The sequence below is a fragment of the Lactuca sativa genome, chromosome 4, assembly GCF_002870075.4.
Source record: "Lactuca sativa cultivar Salinas chromosome 4, Lsat_Salinas_v11, whole genome shotgun sequence".
Taxonomy (NCBI): domain Eukaryota; kingdom Viridiplantae; phylum Streptophyta; class Magnoliopsida; order Asterales; family Asteraceae; genus Lactuca; species Lactuca sativa.
In genome coordinates, this window is record NC_056626.2 from 347,098,693 (window position 1) to 347,121,094 (window position 22,402).

A 22,402-nucleotide genomic window follows, 5' to 3' on the forward strand; every position below is an offset into this window, starting at 1 on the left:
GGTTATGAGGATTTTGGGAGTGCCAAAACGAGCCAAGATGTTCTTGGTCATGAAATTTATCATTTTCTTGCGAGTGATAGTTGCTAAGGCTTTTGCTTCTATACATTTAGCGAAATAATATACGACCACTAGTAAAAATTTCACAGCCCTTGGCGCCGGCGGGAAAGGTCCCACTATGTCGACTCCCCACTGATGGAAAGGCCAGGGGATGGTAATGCTTGTCAACGGCATGTCCGGTTGATTTTGGAAAGGAGCAAAGGCCTGACGTTCTTGTCACATCTTGGTTAGGGCTGTAGCGTCGTTGTACACGTCTGACCAATATACTCCTAGGCGGAGTATTTTGCCCATGAGCGCTCGAGCACCTTCATGTGCCGCTGCATCCTCGGAATGGCTTTCCTCCAGGAATGTTTGTCCCTCTGTTTTAGAGATGCATTTTAGCCATGGGCTTAAATACCCTCTCAGGTACAGCTGGTCGTCTCTGATTACAAATGTGATTTTTCTTGCCTCCTCAAGGCCATTCGGAAGTATGCCCTGATGCAAGTAATCGCCATACGGTTTAGTCTATTCCGGCGAAGTTGATACTATATTAACCTTTTGGATATCGATACTTCTCTGCAGGTGAACTTCGACTAGCACTTTCTTTGTTAAGTGATCATAGGAAGTTGAGGCTAGCGTGCTGAGGGCATCCGCCCTTGCATTCTTTCCCTAGGAGATTTGTTTTATGGAAAAAATTTTGAACGTGCTGGTTAGACTTCGGACTGCGTCTAGGTATTTCTACATCCTTGAATATTTAGCCGCATACGTTCCGTTAACCTAGTTTGTGATAAGTAGCGAATCACTGAGGGTTGCCAATCGCTTTGCGCCAACCTACTTGGCCGGCTTCAGACCTGCCAAGAGTGCCTCGTACTCTGCCTCGTTGTTGGATACTTGGAAGTCGAATCGTAGTACGTAGGTGATCTCTATGGAATCGGGGATTAGAAGTATCAGGCCTACACCTGAGCCTTCCTTGCTTCCCACGCCATCGATGTATAACTTCCAAAGTTTCTTGCCAACTTCAGGCTCGAGTGGATCGGCGGAGATTGTCCTCGACACTCCCTTGATAGTATCTGAGATATTGACTAGGAAGTCTGCCAAGGGATGGGCTTTGATGCTAGTCCGAGGATGATAATGTATATCATGTTCTCGTAGTTCGATGTCCCACTTGGCGATGCGTCCAGACTTTTCCGACCACAACAGAACTTGCTTTATCAGCTAAGTAGTGAGAACATCCACCTTGTGGGCTTGAAAATATCTACGTAGCCGTCTGGCAGCATACACTAGGGCTAGGACCAGCTTCTCTAAAGTCAGGTAATCGACCATTGGCTCTTGTAGGGCCCTACCAACAAAATGTATGGGAACTTGCTTGCCTTCTCTCTCCACCTCTAACATAGAGGAGATAGCTTCTTCGGAAGTTGCTAGATACAAATGCAATGTTTCCCCTGGTAACGGCCAGGCGAGGGCTGGTAGTTGGTGCAGGGTGTCTTTCAGTTGTTGCAATGCCGCATCCACTTTGTATGTCCACTTGCACTACATTTCGTCTATGCACCCTTTAAGTGTTTAGTATAGGGGGAGCTCTTTTTTTGCGGATTTGGCGATGAATCTTCCCAATTTCGTCAATCTACCGTTGATCTCTTGTACACGCTTGAGGTTGTAAGGAGTTTTTGACTCGAGGAACTCCTGGATTTTGGTGGGATTGGGCAAATATCCTTCCTTGGATATCTGATACCCATGGAATTTCCCTTCCTCTACTCCGAAAGTGCACTTAGCTAGGCTGAGCTTGATCTGTGCTTGAGCTAGCGTTTTGAAGGTTTCCTCCACAACACAGAGCAATGTTTCTTCGTTGCGGCTCTTAATGACCATGTCGTGGACATAAACCTCGATATTCCTACCGATCTGATAGGTGAATATCTTATCCATTAGCCTTCGGTATGTAGTGCCAGTGTTTTTGAGTTTGAAAGACATTTTTTTGTAGCAAAACGTACCCTTCTCGGTATGAAAGGCAGTTTTCGCCTCATTCTCTCGCTTCATCTATACCTGATGATAACCCTTGTATGCGTCAGGGAAGCATTTAAGTTGAACACCTTCAAGCGATTGGACTTTTTGATCGTTCTCCGGGAGAGGGTAGCAATCCTTTGGACATGCGTTATTGAGATCTGAGTAATCAAAGCACATCTGCCATGATCTATTGGCTTTCTTTACCATGAAAGGATTTGCGATCCATGTTGGGAACATTACTTCCCTGAGGATGTCGGCGTTCACCAGATCAGCCACCTCTGCATTTATGGCCTTGTTTCGTTCTGTTGCATGCCCTCTCCTTTTTTTGTTTAACCGGGTTGCTTTCAGGCATGCTATTAAGATTGTGTTCTATAACCTTTCGATCAATGCATGTCAGATCTATTGGTTTCCAGGAGAAAATGGTGGAGTATTTTTGTAGGAGTACTACCAGTCATGCCCTGGTCTCGTCTGATAGGTGAGCGTCAATTCGCACAAACGTTTCCAGATACTCCATGTTTATCTGGTGTTCTTCGGTGGAACATCCCTCCTTGAGCTTCTTTGGTGCACGTAGAAGCTCTGGGTGGCTATGATCTGGTGGCAATGTTGTGCCCTGGTGTTTGTGGCGAGGACCATCGTCGATCCTTGGTGTGTGCTAAATTTAACGATTTCATGGATCGTCGATGGTAAGAGGTGCAATTAGGAGGTTGTCGATCGTCCGAACAGAATATTATGTTTTGCTGGGTACCAGATCATAGAGAATTTGATTGTTGTTGTGATTCGGTCCTTCTCTACGTGAATGACCTATGTTAAGGGAAACCGAATAGTGCCCAATAGCCACAAGTTGTTCCCGGTGAATCCTACCAATGGTCCACCGGTTGAGGGATGTAGCCCCTCCTTCCACGCATCTGGTAGTTGCCGAAAACAGTGATCACATAGTATATCAGAGAAATTACCATTGTCAATATATATTCGATGGACTTTCCTGTTGCGAATGAATCCAAATATATGCAGTTGGTTTTGCAAATCCCAGTTCAATGGTCTGGGATCGCTGCTCGAGAAATTAATGTTGAGTAGGTTTCTCGAGAGTGCCTCAATCTCATCTTCTGTATAGTGAGGTATGCTCCTCTTACAAGAGTTAGAGATGGTGAGTACCTTTTTTGCATCATATAGATTTGTCTGCAACAGATCGAGATACGATATCGCCATCTAGGGCAGTGGAACAGCTGACGACAGTTTCTGGAAACCGCTCTGGAGTACCGGCTCTACTATTTCTACCGTAATCGGCGGGACCTGTGGTCTTGTGTTCTACACTCATGATGATGGTTGTTGCTTAACGTCACTGGTATTTTGAAAATATCTTTTACTGCCGTCCAAAATGCTATTGGGTTTAGACCCCTCCTTTTGCATAGTACCATCATCGTTTATTGGCTATATCACTCTAAGGATACGTACGGATAGCGCCAAATGTTGTGACATGATCTAGAGGGGTTTGGATGTCGGGTGATGGATCTATGTTGGGAGCTTTCCTGAGAACAAGGGATAGAGAAGAATCGTTAAAGGATGTGCGGGTGTTCTCCCGGGAGCTTTCTGAGAGAGGTAATTTTAGGTTAATATTCATGAGAGAGAAGATGGATCCCTTCCTTGAGGAGGAAGATATCCTTTTATACCTAGTTCTAATGGATCGTGGGGACCTCGTCCGATGAGCATGAGACGTGGGCTCCTCTTACTAAGAGGATCAGGCCCACGTTAACTAACTGCCTAGTGATGTCAGTTTTAGGCGTCACCGAAGCTTTCTATCTCGTCCTGATTGGTTGTGAGTGAATTAGAAGATCGCGCGGATATTTTTCCCTCATGGAGGGAAACGAACTGCCACCCTGGTGCTAGGTTGCCTTGACCAAGACCGGGCCTTGGCCAAGTTCCTGACAAGATAACGTCTCATTTATGATTTCCGTTACATTTAACGTGGCTATAAATGGTAATGTTAACACCTAATATATGGGCTTTATTGGATTCGATCACAGTCAGTCAACCTCCAAGAAACCCTAACCTCGAATTTTTTCTTTAAGATTTTTGTGTTGATTTTTGGGGATTACAAGAATAACAAGGTGCCCTCCAGACTTGGATTCGACAAACAACTATTCTCTTCATCTCGTTGTGCATCTTCTGGACTCTTATAATTCCCTAACTTCCAAGCTTTTTGGTTTATTGTGCATATAACTAGGTTTCTATGCCTTATTCTTCATGTTAGGACATATTGGAGTGTTGGGATTCCATAATTTTGCCAACTTTATGAATCCCCAGAGTCCCTTTGTAGTTAGGAGTGTTGGATCTGGATATAGTTTTGAAATCTTGCATGAGATCTTGTCCCCTTTTCTTTCTTTTAAACTAATAAAAGTCCAAGATATGCATTGTACACACATGTATGGAAATTATGGATTTTTGCGTGATTATAAGGTGCTAGAAACGTTTTGGAATGGGAATCTAATAAGCTTTCAAGGAAAAGTGCTTAATGGGTTAAGCCAAGTCATATTTTTACCCTAGTTAGACCTAGAAGTGAGATATCTATCTCTTGCAGGGTCTAAATGAATGGTTTTTAGCATCCTAACAACCTTAAGGTGCACATACAACGCTAAATTCTTTGGATCTATGTTTACTCTAATTATACATGTAAGATGATTTTCCAAAGCATTTCCCTAACTATCACGCAAACATTGGTACTTGTATAACAAAAATCTAGTTAGACCACATACGTTTTCTTGTAGCTTGTTTCATTGGACCATTAAGAGCCTAGCACTCCAAATGTGACGCCTCAAATTATTCACACTACACCACCAAACATGGACGACTTGAGAGTGGTTTACTTGCTTCACAAAATCGGCTAGCACTCTTCTAAGCTCACTTAGGTGCCGATTTTGGTAGCCTTAGGGTCTCTTATATAGTGTGGCAAAACTAGGGTTACACCATGTAAACCCTAATGTGCATGACGTTCCACATTCCTCATGCTCCATGGGTTTAAGCCTCCGTGGATCATCCATGGGTTGTCACATGGGTTTAGCCCAACATAAGGAATCTTGGATCATAGGGCCACACCATAAGAATGAATGATTTACCAAATCAACCCCTTATATTTAATTAGTCTCTTTTGATCGTAAAATTAATTCCAAATTAAATCTTGATCAATACTAATTAAATAATATGATTTCATATTAATATATTAGAACTTATAATATATTAATAAATCATAAATATCCTCTTCTCATAAGTCCATCCGTATAAATCGTTCCGGTGCCATGCCACCCAAATGGACCATGCTACTCTCGGGTCAAGTATATACCAATTATAGTTATGGGTTTAGACACTAAATCCAATAGTCTCCCACTTGGATTAGTCTAATAACTATTACTGCAAGTACGACTTAAAACACCAACTAGCAATCGTAGCTCTTAAAATCCTCTATCGATCTGAGACGCTCCATTTTAGATAACTGATCATATAATCCTCCGTTCTCAAGATATCAGTCGGACAAATACATGGAAAAACATCATACTTATTGTCCAATAGTTTGTTTCTCGATCTCCAATTTGTTTGACATAGAACTTAATCGAATACATCAATTTAGTTATGACTGGGCCCGATACATAAGTCAAAACAAAATCATCGACGGGCCCAAGATATTGCTTTTAATCCTCCAAGGACCAAAAGGAATAGATAAAATTCGACTCATATGCTTGTACTCACTACTCATCAAATTGTACACAACAACAGTTTCTATAACATCAAGTTACTGAAGCGATTACGTACTATCAATGCATAACCAACTCATAGTCAATCACTCATATCTCTTGGTTTGAAGACTTATATGATATTATCGTCTCACGATCACTCAAGATAGATTCCATGAAGTGATACAAGTGAGCACAGGTTGAATCAAATACTCAGACCTTCTGAGCACTCATGAATGTTGCAGTAAACTTTGCTTTGTCTAACACAATTCAGACATATCTACAAGCCAAATTCATGACAGTCTTGATTCAATACCTACTTCCAACGTATGATCGACTGTGGATAGTTTGAATAATATAACTATTTTGGAAGTCAAAACATGCAAAGTGAAACAATAGCAAATGATTGACACAAGAAAGTACCATATTAGTAAATGAAAAACACCATTTATATAAGCATCAAATGTCAATTACATTTCAACTATTACAAGTTCCGAAAGCTATCTAATCGTTAAAACTAATATCATCCTTCAGCCCAATGCGCCTCACATGTTGTAAATGCTTAACCCTACTCAGTCCCTTCGTGAGGGGATCTGTTGGGTTCTCATCTGATGATAGCCTCTTTGCCATGAGGATTCATTCTTCTATTCGATGTCTAATGAAGTGGTATTTTCTGTCGATGTGCCTAGATCTGCCGTGATCCCTTGGTTCCTTAGCTAAGGGAACTGCACTCTCGTTTTCACAGAAAATCTCCATAGGCTCCTTTATAGCTGGTACAAGTCCAAGGTCTCTAATAAAGATCTTTAGCCATATAACCTCCTTCGCCGCGTCGCTTGATGCTATGTACTCTGATTCGCAAGTTGAATTAGCTACTATCTCCTGCTTGGAACTTTTTCAAGTTATTGCTCCTCCATTCAAGGTAAAGACCCATCCCAAATGAGAGTGGAAATTATCCTTGTCGGTCTGAAAGCTAGCGTTGTTATACCCCACCACTCTCAAGTCATCACTCCAACCGAGGGTAAGGACGCAGTCCTTAGTCCTTCACAAGTACTTGAGAATGTTCTTTACCGCAGTCCAATGAGCCTTGCTCGCATTCCCTTGATATCTGATGACCATGTTCAAAGCAAAGGCCACATAAGGGCGAGTACAAGCCATATCATACATGATCGAGCCAATAGAGGATGCATATGGAATTTGGCTCATCTCAGCTATCTCAGCCTCTATACTCGGACTCTGAGCTTTACTCAGTTTGGCATTGCTCTGCATTGGTAAGTCACCTTTCTTGGAATCCTGCATGCTGAATCTTTTCAACACCTTATCCAAAGTAGGTACTTTGACTATGTCCAATTAGTCTCTTACTCCTGTCTCTCAATATCCTTATCCCAAGAATATAGGCAGGGTCTCTGAGGCCCTTCATAGCGAAACACTTCCCAAGCCAAGCCTTAACCTCCTGCAAGGTTGGGATGTCATTTCCTATGAGTAGTATGTCATCCACATACAATACCAGAAAGCTAACTATGCTCCCACTAGCATTGACATATACACAGGACTCATCCTCGCTTCTCAAATAGCCAAACTCTTTGACTTTCTCATCGAAACAAAGATTCCATCTACGAGATGCTTGTTTCAATCCATAAATGGATTTTTCAAGCTTACACACTCTATTAGGGTACTTCGCATCGACAAAACCTTCTGGCTGACTCATGTAAACATCCTCAGCCAACTTTCCATTAAAGAAAGCAGTTTTGACATCCATTTGCTATATTTCATAATCATGAAATGCGGCTATGGCTAGCATAACCCTAATACACTTAATATCCGCTACAGGTGAGAAGGTCTCATCATAGTCACCTCCCGGAGTTTGAGTAAAGCCCTTCGTAACCAGTTGCGCCTTCTAAGTGTGTACTTTCCCATCCATTTCGGTCTTCTTCTTGAAGATCCATTCGAACCCAACTATCTTACGACGTGGTACATTGTCATCCAAGTTACAAACTTGATTGTCATACATGGACTGAATCTCACTGTCCATAGCCTCCTTCCATTTAGCAGACTCGGAGCCTGCCATGGCTTCCTTGTAGTTATTAAGTTCATCTAAATATACCAGTGTGCTATTACTGATAAATGTATCACCTTCTGCAGTAATATGGAAACCATAGAACTCAGGTGGAACGCTAACTCTACTAGAATGCCTTAGAGGTACAGACTCATCAATCGACTCAACAGGAGTTTCCTCCTTAGGTTGATTGCTAGTGTTTGAGGTTCCGTCACCGCTCGACTCTTGAAGCTCTTCAAAGTCAATTTGCCTCCCACTGTCTCCTTGGCCTATGATCTCTCTCTCGCGAAAGACTCTTCTCCTAGCAACGAAGACAACATTGTCACTCGATATGTAGAAGAGATAACCAAAGGATCTCCTTGGCCTATGAGCTTGTCATGAGTCTCGCATCTCACGAAATCCTCGCAACCCCAAACCTTGATGTGGTATAATGTGGGGACCTTCCCATTCCACATCTCGTGAGGTGTTATGGAAACCTTCTTAGTAGGGACTAGATTAAGGATATGGGTGTTAGTCTCTAAGGCATACCCCCCATAATGAGATTGGTAACGAAGCTCGACTGATCATGGAACGAACCATGTCCAAAAAGGTTCGATTGCGCCTCTCAGCAACACCATTAAGCCGTGGTGTCCTAGGTGGCGTCAACTATAAAAAATTCCACATTCCTTAAGATAGTCAAGGAACTTGATACTAAGATACTCACCACCTCGATCGGATTAGAGCATCTTTATCTTCTTTCCAAGCTGATTCTCCACTTCCTGTTTAAACTCTTGGAATTTCTCAAAGGTTTCTGACTTATGCTTGATTAAGAAAACATAGCCATATCTACTATAATCATCAGTAAAAGTCACATAGAAGCGGTTGGCATCCCTTGTGGCAGTTCTGAAGGGCCCACACACATCGGTGTGTATGAGATCCAACAAACCTTCACCCCTATCACAAGTACCAGTGAAGGGTGATTTAGTTATCTTTCCGAGCAAACAAGATTCTCAAGTGTCATCCAACCTGAAGTTGAATTACTCCAAAACTCCAGCCTTCTGGAGCTGGCCTATGCGCTTCTTGCTGACATGTCCAAGACAACAATTTCACAAGCATGCTTTATCCAATTCATTGGAAGAATCGATATGCAACACATTATATCCTAAGTTGTCTACAATATTCATAGTTTCATATACACCATTACAAGGTAATGCTTTAAAATAAAAAACACCATTAAAATAAGCATTTATAGCACCAATTTCATTATCAAATGAAAACTATAGCCTTGTTTGTACAAACCATGAAAGGAAATAATATTTCTCGCCATATCAGACGAGTAGCAACAATTATTCAAATTTATTTCTAACCCACTACTAAGGAATTAAGAGTAAACTCCAATCTTGGTGACAGGTGAAACCTTCCTATTCCACATGATCAAGTTTATCTTCCCGTGCACCACATCCTTACTTCTTTTTAGGCCCTGCGCATTAGAACAAATTTGAAATCCACAACCTGTGTCAAGAACCTGTAACATCCCCCTCTGGCACGTATCACAATATTTTCCGCTTTGGGCCACTCGTCACGAGGAATTCCCAGGGGGTCACCCATCTTGGTACTACTCCCGCCCAAGCACACTTAACTGTAGATTTCTTATGGGATCTGCTGCCCTCACGAATTTAAAATGTGTTGTGATAAGGAAGGTATCCATACCCCTTATAAGGAATGCTTAGTTCTCCTTCCCAGCCGATGTGGGATCAGATCTAACCCACTTTCACCCCCCATTATAGGCTTTGACGTCCCTGTCGAACACATCGACCCGTGCCCCGGCTCTGATACCATTTGGAAAAACCCCCTCTGGCACGTATCACAATATTGTCCGCTTTGGGCCACTCGGCACGAGGACTTCCCAGGGGGTCACCCGTCCTGGTACTACTCCCGCCCGGGCACACTTAACTGCAGAGTTCTTATGGGATCTGCTACCCTCACGGCTTTAAAACGCGTTGTGATAGGGATGGTATCCCCACCCCTTATAAGGAAAGCTTAGTTCTCCTTCCTAGCCGATGTGGGATCAGATCTAACCCACTTTAAATGTAACACCCGTCAAAATTAGATCAATAACAATCACATGTGATTATGCCAATCATGTAATGTGATTTTTGTTAAAATAGTAATGTGATAAACTTACTATGTGATTCATGATAAAGTATGAACTTTCATGATACAATTCAAAATATACGTTCATACGATTACAAACATATAGAGAACGTCTAAATCTGACTTCGCATGAAGAAGTTATGATAAACCGAACACTATAAATCTCTATAATAAAAGGAATTTAAAATAGACATAGAATTAGCTATTGGGGTCTAAAAGGGAGTTGTAGTGCTCGTAAATACCTACGCGTGGATAGAAAGAAGGTAAAAAACGGAGTTCGTATGCAAAATTTACTACGTTTCGAAGTTACAGCTGTCTGAGAGCACGACACGTGTCAAAAACCCTAATCTGAATGGACTCACGACGTAAGCATCAAAACTCACGACGTGAGGAGTCAAAACGCCACATTTCGAAGCTAGAAGTCTACAAAACGATAACCCAAAAACTCACGACGTGAGCAAGGTTTTCTCACGACGTGAGGACGCTGCAGGACACGAATCGGGGCTAGTAAACACGCGTTAAAGCTATAGGATAACTCTTACCATAACTCACGACGTGAACCTTTCATTACTCACGTCGTGAGAGGCCAAAAATCATCCTATAAATAGCCATTTTGACCCCACGTCTTAGTACACCATTTCTTTTCTCTCTCTCTCTCTCTCTCTCTCTCTCTCTCTCTCTCTCTCTTTTGCTGAAGCCATTTTGCTTCCCGAGCCCGGTGATCGCGAACTGCTGACTGTTTTCAGTTAGATTCTATCGAAACACGATATTAAGGTGAGTTTCACGACCCCACTTTCTAGTATTTTCGGGGGAAAACACATGCTAAATATTGTATATATGTTATTATTATGTCTATATGATAGTATATTAGTATCAACATAGATAGTTATAATAACCGGGATATATTTATTTCGTATCTGAAAATATACAACTATCATAAAGTTGTTAACATGTTATTGTTATAGTAGTATAATAATGTAGATCTTGAGTTATACTTAGGATTCTATATATATTTTGTGTGCGATATAGTTCCGAAGTTATATTCGGAAGTTCTATATGTTAAGTTATAGAGTATGTTGCTATTATTGGTTTTATGTGAAGATAAAGCTTCGTATGTTATATGTTGTTATTGATAGTTTTATGTCAAGATAAAACTAGGAATGTTATATGTTGTGATTATTGGTTTTAGGTCAAGATAAAACCTGGTTTTACTTCAAGATATAGTGTTATACTGCCTAAATGTTATGAAGTTAGGAGTAATGTTTAAAAGCTGGATCTGCTCACGAACTCCCTGATGTCATCCCTCAACATCTTGTGGTATCGGGCCTTCTTCATCTCCTCATCCGCGACATACTGCGGCACAAGAAGAGCCCTCTCCCTGAACTTGGCGGTGATCTCCGCCACAGTCTCAGTGCTCTGCGTCAAATCCTGAAACTCCCGTGCCAACTACTGCACCTCAATAATCGGAGAAAACTCCGCCCTGAACCTGGCCAAGAAATCGCTCCAAGTCATCACGTCCAACGCGGCATCATCCCCCAAAGCATGACCAATCTCCTCCCACCAATCCCTCGCTCTGTCCTTCAGAAGACAGGAAGCGAGTCTGACCTTGTCCCCTTCAGGACACCGGCTCATACGGAATGCGTTGCAACATCAGCCAACCATCTGCTGCTAGCGATGGGGTCCCTAGGCACATGATAATCTGGTGGCCCGCAAGCCCTGAACTCTCAAAATGACAAGTTACGTGCTCCCATCAATGTCATCATCTCAATACGGAAGCCTCCCAACCTCTCATCCAAGATCTCCAATATACCCTCCTTGATCGTGCCAAAAATCACAGGAGTCTGATCTAGAATATTGTGCGTAACCTCGGCGGATATCAACTCCCTCATTCGCTCCTCGAGCTGCTCGGCCCCTGAACCCGAGCATGATCCCTCTCCGATGCCTGATTCGCCCGCTGGTCTCTCTGTCAACGTCACCATACTGAAAACATAATACATCCACTATCAGAATACTCATCACTGCTGCGAGACCAAAACACTCCCTACCAGGTTCCCGGTCTTGTCTCAGCGTTTCCCGAATCGAGTACGGATCCTCTTCTTTCAGTAGTACGGTCCCATACTACCTTCCACATCTATCCGTACTTTCCTCAGGAATTGCTTTGACTCCAGCAGGTCCCTTACCCACTACTACTGCTCCCAGCACTATCTCAACCTAGGCTTGCCCTAGGGAAACCTCTGAATCAACTCAAACCAGTCCTCAGCTGCGGAAGGTCTCCTTGTGATGCCAATTAGCCAACACCTGGATACCATCATATGTGACGAGGCTCAGATAATCCTTCGAGTAAAAGACTCTTCCATACAACGGTTGGACTCAAACAAGAGCTGCGAAATAGGGCCAAATCCAGCACTCTGAGATTATTCAACCCTGATCCCATGTGACGTGACGTATCCACCTAATGGCTAACTCCCATCACTCGGAATCCCATATTGCACAAAGCAAGCAGCATTCAGACAAGGGGAAAATGTAACCACAACATACTCAAGCAATCATATCCAAATAGCAAGAATCTGAACTAGCATGCAACACAAACTCATAGACCCACACAAACTCATAAACTCAGGCATAACCTAAACAGGCTATCCTACTACTGTCTAATCAGCACTATCTCTGTCTAATCCTACTAATGTCTAATCAGCACTCAGGCATAACCTAAATAGGCTATCCTACTACTCCTGGGCCTCGCCCCCTACCTCGGGCCTCGCCCGTTACAACGGCCCTGCCGCTCCATGCCCCGCCTGGCTTCGAGCCCTGCTCGGATACATATCTGTTTCACTTAGGCCTCGCCTATCACAAGGCCTCGCCCACTAACATATAATAGCACATAAACATATCACATCACATCACATAATCTAAACACATACTAACGGATCTTCTAACACTGAAAATTTCAAAACAATTTTTCATTTAAAAATAATCGTTTAATTCTTAAAAACACTTTGCTTAAAATCTTATTCATAATCGAATTACAAAACGTAACTCCATTTTTCACTTGCATAATAAACCAGGACCCTCAAAACATGACTCTTTCTCTGGTGTGCACAATCGAGTCGGTGCCGTCCCGTGATCCTGAGAGAAACCTGAAACACATAACGCAAAACACTGTAAGCACGAAGCTCAGTGAGTTCCCCAAAATACCACACGTAACACATATTAGCCACTCGAGGCTATAACTATGTGGGTCCGTGGACCCTACTCTGTGAACCTTCCGGTTCTAACTCTGTAAACATGCACAACATAAATCACATAGAAATAATGCAGTACAACACATAACATACACAACATACAAATACTATGTCACATACCTCTGGTTACCTACTCAAGGTAAAGCATAGTGAGAAGACTCACCTCGCATATCTCGGTAACTCGTAAATCCCTGAAATCACTAGTGCTCGATCTCCCGAGCTATGGTCCTCCTATAACACAAATATATCTCTAATTAACACTTTCCCAACTAGGGGTGACTAACTCTATCAAGTCAACACCGGTGAACTCTGATCAAAGGTCAACGGTCAACCCAACTCGCCGAGTCTGGCGTGGACTCGCCGAGTCCCTACGGGGACCCGATCTCTCTGAATCCCTTCCGACTCACCGAGTCACTCACCCAACTTGGTTACTCAACTCCTAGTTCGAAAACACAGAACAACTCACTCCAACTCGTCGAGTCTGCCAATGGACTCGACGAGTGCATTCCATGCACAACCCCAAACGACCTTTTGAGGTCAGATCTGTTCCACTAACTCATAGATCCTGTCTTTCCAAGCTTATTTATCACGTAAAGTTTATGTATTGGCGCTAATATCACACCTATTGACTCATAAATGGTGTTTTAACCTCAAAAACAAAGATCCCAAACCAAAACCTCCATAGACTCATATAAAGCTTGGACAAAGAGACACACTGGACCTCCAAGGGTCCAGATCCAGAACCTAACTCGCTTAAGGGACCATGGAAGCACTAGATCTAGTCACAAAAGGGCTCAATAAGCCCTAAATCAACATGAACATCACCTCAACAGAAAATAGTTCGAAAATAGTACCTCAAACGTGATGTTCTGGACCTCAGATCTTCAGGAAGTTAACCCTCTTGCTTCCTCTTGGCTAAAGCTTCCTTTCCCTTGCTAAACAACACCTCCGAGGTCGACAATGGCTCCTTCTCTCACTCCAAACGCTCAAGCTCACTAAGGTTTCGGTTTGGGGGCTGGTGACCACAAATGACGGCCATAAGGCCCTTTAAATAGGCCCCAAACCCGAGAAACTAGGGTTTCATTAAACAGAGCGGACTCGCCGAATCCACCAATGCGAATCGTCGAGTCCGGTCATTAATCCGGGTGAGAAATCGCGTCTCTACTCGGCGAGTCTACGCACCAACTCGCCGAGTTCTTCCACAAAACTAAAAATAAAATGAATAAATATAATACCTGAAATTCCAGATGTTACAATTCTCCCCCACTTTAATCTGACTTTGCCCTCGCAGTCTCATCGCTGAAATAGTTCCGGATGATGCTCCCGCATCTCACGCTCTGGCTCCCAGGTCAACTTGGATCCCTTCCGATGTTGCCACTGAACCAGTACCAGAAGCACCTCCTTGTTCCTCAGAACCTTGATCTTCCGATCCACAATCGCAACTGGTCTCTCCGCGTAGTTCAGGCTCGCATCCACCTGAATTTCCTCTAGCGGCACTACCGCCGACTCGTCGGCTATACACTTCCTCAACTGAGACATGTGGAAGGTATTATGAATCCGCTCCAACTCCGCAGGTAGCTCCAAGCGATACGCTACCCTGCCCACTATACGGGGGTCAGGACCACATCCACCTGAATATCCTTTAATGGCACTACTGTCAACCCCTCGGCTATACACTTTCGCAGCTGCGACACATGGACAGTGTCATGGATCTGACCTAGCTCTGCAGGTAGCTCCAACCAGTATGCTACCCTACCTACCCTCGCGATCACCCAAAAAGGACCGATATATCGGGGCCCCAACTTGCCCCTCTTCCTAAATCGGATGACTCTTTTCCAAGGAGATACCTTCAAGAGTACACAGTCACCGACCAAAAATTCGAGCTCGGACCGGTGCCTGTCCGCATAACTGTTCTGGCAACTCTGAGTGGTCAACAACCTCTACCTGACCTGTTGTATCTGCTCTAATGTCTGAAGCACGATCTCTGTACTTCCCATAACATGTTGCTCTACTTCTCCCCAGCAAATGGGGTCCGATACCCCCCTTCCCTACAACAGCTCAAAGGGTATACTGATACACTAATAATGGCTATTGTTGTAGGAAAAGTCTGCAAAGGGCAAATACGGGCCACAATTCCCCCCGAAATCTAATACACATGCCCGAAACATATCCTCGAGCATCTAAATCGTTTGCTCACTCTGAAGTGTCCACAGACATCACCATGGTAAACTCTAGCGCATTTCTCATATTCATCTTCGATACCGAGCACTAGGTTAGCTTTTGGCCCCACAGCTGAACCCCCAAAGGTCACACATAACATGATCCAAAATATCTCACTAACTTCCTCCCTGTGACCACTATCACGGCCCAGTGACATGCAAGTCACGAAATTCCCTTTTTCCTCATAAAAATAAAATCCAATCGAAGATCGACTCAGCTCTAAACTCTGGCGTCTGCTGCGCATATTCTCCTGCACGCCTCGCTGACCCTCCTGACAGAGACGGAGACCCCAGTCTCGCCCTGGTTTAACCACTAGGCTCCAAAAACTCAACACTAGGGCTACTCAAGCCTAAAACTCTTCTGCATCATGCACTTATCGGAGAACACTCCATCATCACACTCTCTTGCCGTCTAGTGGGTACTATGGCTTCCCGCAACATTACGACAGCCTCTAACTAGTGAGTACTATGGCTCCCCGTAGTATCACAACGCCAACTAAATAGTGAGTACTACGGCTCCCCACAGTACCACGACTCCCTCCCTCTGACTTGTGAGTACTACGGCTCCCCGTAGCATCACAACACCCTCTGACTGGCGAATACTATGACTTCCTGTAGCATCACAACACCCTCTAACTGGCGAATACTACGGCTTCCCGTAGCATCACGACTTTCTCTCTCTCACTCTCTCTCTCTCTGACTTGTGAGTACTACGGCTCCCCATAGCATCACAACACCCTCTGACTGGCGAATACTACGGCTTCCCGTAGCATCACGACTCTCTCTCTCTCTCTCTAACTTGTGAGTACTACGGCTCCCCGTAGCATCACAACACCCTCTGACTGGTGAATACTATGGCTCCCCGTAGCTTCACCGTATACTCTCATTCTCATTACAATGCCACACTTTGTTCACTAACCCATGCACCGAAGACTATCATAGATAGCTATACACACTTGCCCCGATATGCATTACAGACTCTGGCGGCAACCGCCATAGCACAGAACCTACCTCTGCGGAGATCCACTTCCTTAAATAATCCCTCTTGATGACAATACACGAAAGATACATGATACTTCACTAGTCATCTTAAACCCAAGACTCTAAATAACTCCGAAATCGGGACGCTATACGCAGAAACCACGGAACACCCTAACGGAGCATCACAATGTCCTGCCTCTACCACTGATTCCCTTACTCCCAGCACCATACACATACAACAATACATTTCCTCTTTCACTCAATGTGCAACTTCAGTGCATCCAAACACTCAATTGGAATACAAGGAAGGTGCTAACTCTTCAGAACACACTGATGATCCTCCGAAACCCTTTCCACTACTGCTCAAAATCCAAGCAAGAATACACATCCCAGCTCGGGAGTTGGCTACTCGACAAACTTCTACCCATATTTCAACCCAAAGGTTCTCAACTGCCCATACCATCATTACGAGTCTTCCACTTGAAACGACTCTGACCACCACCAGATTCCTGACCATTGACCACCCACCATGGAGACACCCATCCTTCTCTCAGACATATACCACATGCATTATCTCGCCCTACACCTTTCCTTGATCACCAATGACCCTGGTCTCATGAATTTAAGCCGCAGGTTTCTGTATCCAACCCCTAACCACTCTTCAATAAACTACCGGGTTCTTCCCCACTTAGGGTTTGAACCATCACTATCTGACACATCAACAACCTCACAAACTATTTTCACCAGCAATAACGCACCTGCCCCTGGAAAGTGCTACGCAACGCCCGATAATCCCCTTTAAGGAAATCAATCGATCTCATAACTTTGAACCTCAGATGAAGACCTCAAGAACTTCTCGTCACGACTGCCTCTAGTCGTTCCAAGTCTCGTACCAATCCAATACCAAACAACTCAACTGTCTAATAACATCACTGACTCATAGACTGGACCACGAAATCATCATACTCCCCCACCTCAACTCATCAACCGACATTCCAACACATGGATCATCCCAAGAACAGGTACCCACTCCCATATTCAATACCCAACATAGATAGAAAAACCATTGCACTGATTAACTCAACTGGACTCCCCACTGATACCTCTACAATACGCCCTACTATACTCAAATAGGTGTAAGGTGGTCCTCGACTATCTCAGTCCGAACTGACTATCTGCTCACGGTAAATCACTGCCTCACGGCACACATGCTACCTATTACTCTGATGGAAAATCATCATCAATGACAGCCTGCAGGGTTTACCCCCAAACCCGAAACTTAAACATCATGCCTCTCATGTTCCGCACACAAACATAAATAGCACCACCCAAGTCATAGAAGGTGACATCTCCTTGATCGACTGATTGCTCAACTCAGACCGAAATTCTCCCCTCCCTCTGACTCCTTGCCGAAATACTCTGAAAGCCTCTCGACCTCCCTCTCAAGGGACGCCTCTCCGAACTCAATTATGGCCCACAGGCCTAAAACCCATAGCGTCCAATCTCTACCTCATCAATCATGACCGAATAACCGGAGAACCACAAGCATTATTCACTACGAACCATTGTACTCATCCCATGACATCTCTTCTCAATATGCTCCGGTGTATGGTACCCGAACCATAGCATCACTTCTCCATCTGCTCCAATGTATGGTACTCGAACCATAACATCACTCCTCAATATACTCCGATGTATCGTACTCGAACCATAACATCACCCCTCAATCCGCTACGATGTATGGTACTCGAACCATAACATCACTCCTCAATCCGCTCCGATGTATGGTACTCGAACCATAACATCACTCCTCAATACGCTCTGATGTATGGTACTCGAACCATAACATCACTCCTCAATCCGTTCATTAGAGCCTTCAGAATACTCCCTGTATCAAGTATGGGTCCTCTGCTTTCAGTAGTACGAGCCCATACTACCTGCCACATCTACCCATACTTTCCACACGAACTATCCTGGAGCTCCTAAGTAGTTGCTCGACCTTCTCGTTCACCAATTCCGTCGCGCGCTCGCTCCCCAGCGAACTTCTCTACTCTGCCGACACACTCATCTGGCTAAGGTTACTCCCTAGGCTCTTCCTAGATTCCCACACTTCTCTGCCATCAGTTGCTGAAGAGCTCCTAATGATGCCAACCATCTACCTCCTGAATATCATCATATTCGCTTTGTAGCTGACTCCCACCATCGAGAGTTCCACAAAGCACGAAGCAAGCAGCATTCGAGCATCGAAGAATATATATGACTCACTCTAGGTGATAACTCCGCTTGCTCTGCTCATCCTTGAAAGTACCACCGAACTCTGTAACTCTTCTCCTTGCGGGTTCTAACTATTCTTTCGCTAAGTACCACAGAACTTATCTAGCTATCTCCCCTAGACTACTCCTCTACTCAAATCCCCTAAAGGATTCCAACTAAATATTCTCACTCATCACATACTCAAAAGCACATCGCATATAACAGCAATTCCTAGGCTAAGGTATCACAAATCAGGCCACTCTAGTCCTAAGATATGGAATACCTACCCTGTCTCTAGCATGCAATAACATCTCATAGATTGCATCATAAATATCTCATAACACAAAAGAAAGGGGTATTTTGAGAAATCACTGTTCGGGCTCTGGCTGATTGTACACACTGCTTTTTCTCGCTTTCTCTTTGAACTTTTACTCGCTTTAGAAAATTATTTCTTTGAAAACTTTTCTTAATTCCTCAGTTTGAGTCCAGATTTACCTGAAGGCGCATCTGAATCCCTCAAACCAAGGCTCTGATACCAACTTGTAACACCGAAATTTTCAAAACAATTTTTCATTTAAAAATAATCGTTTAATTCTTAAAAACACTTTGCTTAAAATCTTATTCATAATCGAATTACAAAACATAACTCCAATTTTCACTTGCATAATAAAGCAGGACCCTCAAAACATGACTCTTTCTCTGGTGTGTACAATCGAGTCGGTGCCGTCCCATGATCCTGAGAGAAACCTGAAACACATAACGTAAAACACTATAAGCACGAAGCTTAGTGAGTTCCCCAAAATACCACACGTAACACATATTAGCCACTCGAGGCTATAACTCTGTGGGTCCGTGGACCCTACTCTGTGAACCTTCCTGTTCTAACTCTGTAAACATGCACAACATAAATCACATATAAATAATGCAGTACAACACATAACATACACAACATACAAATACTTTGTCACATAGCTCTGGTTACCTACTCAAGGTAAAGCATAGTGAGAAGACTCACCTCGCGTATCTCGGTAACTCGTAAATCCCTGAAATCACTAGTGCTCGATCTCCTAAGCTATAGTCCTCCTATAACACAAATATATCTCTAATTAACACTTTCCCAACTAGGTTTGACTAACTCTATCAAGTAAACACCGGTCAACTCTGGTCAATGGTCAACGGTCAACCGAACTCGCTGAGTCTGGAGTGGACTCGCCGAGTCCCTACGGGGACCCGATTTCTCTGAATCCCTTCCGACTCACTGAGTCACTCACCCAACTCGGTTACTCAACCCCTGGTTCGAAAACACAGAACAACTCGCTCCAACTCGTCGAGTATGCCAATGGACTCGACGAGTACATTCCATGCTCAACCCCAAACAACCTTCTGAGGTCATATCTGTTCCACTAACTCATAGATCCAGTCTTTCCAAGCTTATTTATCACGTAAAGTTTATGTCTTGGTGCTCATATCACACCTATTGACTCATAAATGGTGTCTTAACCTCAAACACAAAGATCCCAAACCAAAACCTCCATAGACTCATATAAAGCTTGGACAAAGAGACACTCTGGACCTCCAAGGGTCCAGATCCAGAACCTAACTCGCTTAAGGGACCATGGAAGAACTAGATCTAGTCACAAAAGGGCTTAATAAGCCCTAAATCAACATGAACATCACCTCAACAGAAAATGGTTCGAAAATAGTACCTCAAACGTGATGTTCTGGACCTCAGATCTTCAAGAAGTTAACCCTCTTGCTTGCTCTTGGCTATAGCTTCCTTTCCCTTGCTAAGCAACACCTCCAAGGTCGACAATGGCTCCTTCTCTCACTCCAAACGCTCAAGCTCACTAGGGTTTCGCTCTGGGGGCTGGTGGCCACAAATGACGGCCATAAGGCCCTTTAAATAGGCCCCAAAACCGAGAAATTAGGGTTTCATTAAACAGCGCGGACTCGCCGAGTCCACCAATGTGACTCGTCGAGTCCGGTCATTAATCCGGGTGAGAAATCGCGTCTCTACTCGGCGAGTCTACGCACCAACTCGCCGAGTTCTTCCACAAAACTCAAAATAAAATGAGTAAATATAATACCTGACATTCCGGATGTTACAGATCTTGTCCTAAGGCCTCGCCTATCTCTGGGCCCCGCCCTTGTCCTGCTACTGATGAGTGATGGAACCCCGTCCATACTCCTGCTGATGGAGAGGTACGGGCCCAGCCCACCCTCACTCCTTCCCTAAATTGGGCCTCGCCCCTGATCTGCCGCTACTGAGATGTGGAACACCATCCACACTCTGCTATTGGTGAGATACCGGACCTCACCCACACTCACCTCCCTACTAGGCACATACAAGTATCACATAGACAACAAGTATAAACTATCACATAAACCATTCCTTGGGCACCCGCCCTCTATCATTGGACCTCGTATCGAATATCATACTAGCATACTGTTCCTAGGGCTAACCCCCGGGTCTTCTATTCATAACTACATGGGTCGGCATGGTGGCCGTATACCCATTCATACAAAGGGAAACTCACCTGCACTGGCTGAACTTGCTGATGAACCTACTAGCTGCTGCCCGACAACTTTCTGAACTCCTGCTCCACTTGCTCCCCGAGCTACCAATATCAATGCAACACTGAGTCTAATTGAACCCTGAAAGACAACCAATTCAACTCTGGTCAAAGTTAAAGTCCTGGTCAAAGTCAACCTTCCAGGTCAACCCTACTCACCGAGTCACCCTATTGACTCGCCGAGTTCATATGTTCAGAGTCTTTCTATTCGCGAATCGACTCGCCGAGTCAGTCCATGACTCGCAGAGTCTACCGATTTCGGAGTCCTGACCTGTCCAACTCACTGAGTCTCCATTCGACTCACTGAGTCGAGTCTCAACTTGAAGGGTTTGGGGTTTCGCGACCTGACTCGCCGAGTCCGAGAACAGACTCACCGAGTCCAAGACAACCTTCAACAGACTCGCCGAGTTGTTCATCCAACTCACCGAGTTCCTGTCCAAGACAATCTTCATGCTACTCGCCGAGTCCACTCAAAGGACTCACCGAGTCCATTCAGATCTCCATACATGCAGAGGACTTTTGAGTCATGCATGGACTCCAAACTGTAGATCTACCCTTCCCACTCCTATTCCTCACGTAAAGTTGCAAACTTTACGTGTAGAGAAGGAGATCTAGGCAAAATACACCATAAACTAGGGTTTAAGGCAAAGAGTCTCCGTAATCAACTCAAGGGCAGATACTTTATGCTTCTCAAGACCATAATATGCTTAGATCCGAAGAAGCAACTTCAGATCTGGCTTCTAACTCAAAAGGGGTATCTAATCATGGCTAAAAGCCCCAAAAGCTCACAATCATAATAGATCTAAAGGAGGGAAACGACTTAATACCTTCAATAACTCAGAAAGTTTCCCCAATCTTCTGATCTAAGGCCAATCCTTGAAGCTTCAATGATTCCCCTTCTTCTTCTTCCTTCAAATCAATCTAAAAATGGCTTGGAAGCTTGAATGGGCAACAATGGGGCTTAGGTTTCAATGTTCTGGGTGAAAGAGGCAGTAAAGGAACCCTAGGGGAGAGAACAAGACGTTTAAATAGGCCCCAAGTCCCGAATTTAGGGTTTTCGTCGCACAGACCAGACTCGCCGAGTCCCCTTGGCCGACTCGCTGAGTCGGTCACTTACTCCTCGACCCGGATCCTGTTCGGACTCGCCGAGTTCCTCCTTGGACTCGCCGAGTCTCCCCTTAAAGTTAGGGTT